The sequence below is a fragment of the Helianthus annuus genome, chromosome 10 (genome assembly GCF_002127325.2).
Source record: "Helianthus annuus cultivar XRQ/B chromosome 10, HanXRQr2.0-SUNRISE, whole genome shotgun sequence".
Classification (NCBI taxonomy): domain Eukaryota; kingdom Viridiplantae; phylum Streptophyta; class Magnoliopsida; order Asterales; family Asteraceae; genus Helianthus; species Helianthus annuus.
The window spans coordinates 55,825,791-55,829,989 of record NC_035442.2 but is presented as its reverse complement, the minus strand read 5'-3'; positions in this window follow the sequence as shown (position 1 = coordinate 55,829,989).

Genomic DNA, 4,199 nt, shown 5'->3' with positions numbered 1-4,199 from the left:
TACTAGGTCACGCAGGATTTACGTGAGTGCCCTTCCCCGAGGACAGTGGTACGCGTGGGGTTTACGTAGGATTTACGTAAGTGTCCTTCCGACCCGGAAGACAGTCGTGGGTATTGGGTTACGCAGGATTTACGTAAGTGTCCTCCCGACCCGGGAGACAATGGTAGATACTAGTTTACGCAGGATTTACGTAAGTGTCCTGACTATCCTGAGGACGATGGTCTATAGTCTAGTGATTGCGTAAGTACGAGTAATCATTCCATAACAAACATTCCAACCCAATTCCCAACCCGGGTGTCACACCCCCAAAATCCATACGCGGAGTATCACCGCTTGGGAGCGTGACATGACCAGGATCAAGCCACCAATCATATCGAACGTGTAATTAATATCAAATATAATAAATGTATACCAATCATTCAATATAATAGGTGTTCAAAACATAATCATAGTTTATAAGTATAGCGGAAGCATAAGTACGAAAACCCAAATGTGTAACATAAGTTCAATAAGTTTCAAAACATAATCCATGCTCCACAACGACCTGCTCCTCCCTGTGCAAGCTCCATAAGTATCTAACGACCTGCAAGGCATGTAACAGAGGATCAACAACTAGTTGAGCGAGTTCACAGTTAACAGTTCAGTAATAGTGTAGTATGAGTAATAGTATGTTCGTTCGTTATGTCATGTATCGTATCAGTTTCCATCGCGGCCTCCCAGGCAGGTATGCGAAGATATTAGGGGATGTTCATCCCAGGTATCCTAGACTAGGTTTATCTGTATCGCGGCCTACCAGGCAGGTGTGCGAAGATTAGTAAATTCAGTTCGCGGCCTTCCAAAGGCAGGTGTGCGAAGTCAGTCATAATATCGCGGCCAATCCTTGGCAGGTGTGCGAAGATCAGTTCAATAAGTGTTACTAGTCTAGTCGTATTCTTATCGTTAGGTTCTGTCAACTGATTATGTACAATAAAGTAATCCAAATCCCATTCCCACCCTGGGAACCCCATGCCTTGGCTGTGTGAACTCACCTTGGTTTGCTCGGTATGTTATTGCTTCTAGGGTTTGCTAATCGTCTAAGTCCGTTACACACGACCTAGGAAGTATTGCACATGATTTGATGTAAGTATTATACGTTCAATTACGTTTACAACTCTTTGGTGATCAAACAGTAGCATACTGTAATGTATCTCACAGTAACATGCGGTATCATTTAGTAACACGTATCATCATAATCAGACAGTATCACATAGTCGTAGAAAGTAGTAAACAGTAGCATGCAATAGCAGGTTGTTCTTCACACGAAGTTCTGAACTTGGTATCAACATAACTCAGTCTTTTCAACCATTAACAACAACGAATTATGAGAGCATATATTTAAAGTTCGAACAACACATCATGCGTATGAAATTTGAGCACCTATACATCATTCAAGACTTAACAAATTCCACAACATTTATCATACAGATTAAAGCTTCATATGAACATTCACCAGGTCATGCCCCTCTTAAAAACTCAGACAAGTGTGGGGGGGGGGGGGGGTTTCCCCTGTTCATAACTCGGATAGCATATGATGTGTTATAACCTCGGACAAGAGTTTCATGGATGAAACTCGGACCAAGTGGGCAAGGGGGTCACAAGGTCGGACCACCCTTTGGCCTTTAAACTCGGACATTACACATAGTGATGAAACTCGGACCAAGTGTGGGAGCTAGGAAACTCGGACCACATGGTGTTTCATCAACAAACTCGGATAGGGCTTGGGGAATTAAAGTTCGGACATCATAAGGGGGGGGGGGTTAAACTCGGACAACATGTAAAGGAGTTAAAACTCGGACAGGTTAAGGTTTAAAAGTCGGACCCCTTTAACTTTATAAAAGTCGGACTTCAATCCATTAGTTAAAACTCGGACCTTTTATAATTGACATACTCGGACCCTTATGATCTTGTAAAACTCGGGCCTCTTAACATTCAACAAAAGTCGGACCAAACATAAGCTAGTCAATTAAACTCGGTCCATATTTGCTTAATTTAAACTCGGACCTCATCATACAAGAGGGTTTAAACCTCGGACAACACTTGGAGTTAAGAAACTCGGAGAGTTAACAATCATTCATAACAAAACTCAGACATGCATAACATTCCAAAACTCTGACTAACAATAATGCCTAAACTCTAATTTTTGCACAGAATCATGCGTCAGTTACAGCTTTCATTCATACGATCAAAAACCCTAGGTTCATACGTTTGCATTACGCTGATCAAAACAACAATCGTTATGTCTACATATTACGCATCAAAAATCATCAGGCAACTGATTATATGATTAATCATCTTCACATCACAATAATCAACCTCAATCAAAAACACAGGAGCATAATATAGAGACTAGGGTTTACAAGAATTCACAAGAATCAAGAATTGAAAACAATCAAACAATCAACAATTAATCACAACAATGATTAAACAATTACCTTGTGATGATCCTAGAGAAAGAGTAATCAAGAGTGATGATTATCTTGTGCCAATGATGATGGTGATGATGATTGCTAGAGAAAGTGAATGTACGTGCTTTGGTTTTTGTGAAAGTGATTAGTGAAATGGGATTAGGGTTAAGTATGACTAGAATTTCACTAATTGTCCTCTACATCCTCAAGTATTATATTTTACAATAGTACACCATCTCATAACAATTTCATAATTTCACCACCAAGTTCATATATTTATCAATTTCACAATTAACAAACAACCATGCACAATCAAACAATCAAAACATATATAATTCCATGGTAATCAATTGTGCAAATAAACGACTAGTCAATACATGAACGTGCAATAAATGCGAAATAGAATCTTGGAAATTCAAGTTGTCACATTATCCCCAACTTAAAAGAAATTTCGTCCCGAAATTTGGTACGCACTCACTGAGGAAGCTAGGTAAGTTTTATCGTTCACTGGTATTCCTGGGGTGTCACATCATCCCCCCGTTGATTTGGAATTTCGTCCCGAAATTCAGTAGTAGTAGCTTCAGTCTCAGTAGTGGATGCATTGGTTCTGAATAACTGGGGGTACTTTTCTTTCATTTGGTCTTCGCGTTCCCAGGTGTACTCTGGGCCACGTTTGGAGTTCCAACGAACTCGAACAAGAGGGATTCTCTTGTTTTTGAGGACCTTAACATCCCGGTCCGTGATTTCAACTGGTTCCTCGACGAACTGCAACCGCTCGTCGATAGTGAGTTCCTTAAAAGGAATTATGAGGGTCTCATCTGATAGGCATTTCTTCAGATTTGACACGTGAAATACATTGTGAACTGCACCGAGTTCAGCTGGTAGGTTCAGTCTGTAGGCTACTGGGCCTATTCTTTCAGTGATTTCGAACGGTCCAACATACCGTGGATTGAGTTTGCCTCGTTTACCAAATCGAACCACACCCTTCCAGGGTGAGACTTTAAGTAAAACCCGGTCCCCGACCTGAAATTCCAACGGCTTCTTACGCTTATCCGCGTAGGCTTTCTGACGGTCGCGTGCTGCCGCCATGCGTTGTCGTATCTGTGCAATCTTTTCTGTGGCGTCCACTACAATCTCTGGACCCGTAATCTGACTATCCCCCACCTCTGCCCAACAGAGAGGTGACCGGCATTTACGTCCGTACAATGCCTCGAATGGAGCGGCTTGTATGCTAGTGTGTAACTATTATTGTAAGAAAACTCCACCAAAGGGAGGTGCTTTTCCCAGCCATTGCCGAAATCGATAACACATGCTCGAAACATGTCTTCATGAGTTTGGATTGTTCGCTCAGACTGCCCATCCGTCTGAGGATGATATGCTGTGCTCATGTCTAATCGTGAGCCAAAGGATTTGTGCATCGCTTGCCATAGCTCTGACGTGAATCGTGCATCCCGATCCGAAATGATGGAGGTGGGCACCCCGTGCCTCGAAACAACTTCTTTAAGATAGATGTCTGCGAGAGTGGAGAACTTATCCGTTTCCTTTATAGCCAGGAAGTGTGCAGACTTGGTGAGTCGATCCACGATCACCCATATCGTGTCATTCCCACGCTGGGATCTAGGTAGGCCTGTAACGAAATCCATGGAAATTTCTTCCCGTTTCCACTGAGGTATCCTGGGTTGTTGGGGTAGACCTGCGGGTTTCTGATATTCAACCTTGACTCTGGCACAGGTCAAGCACTTGCCAACATAGGTG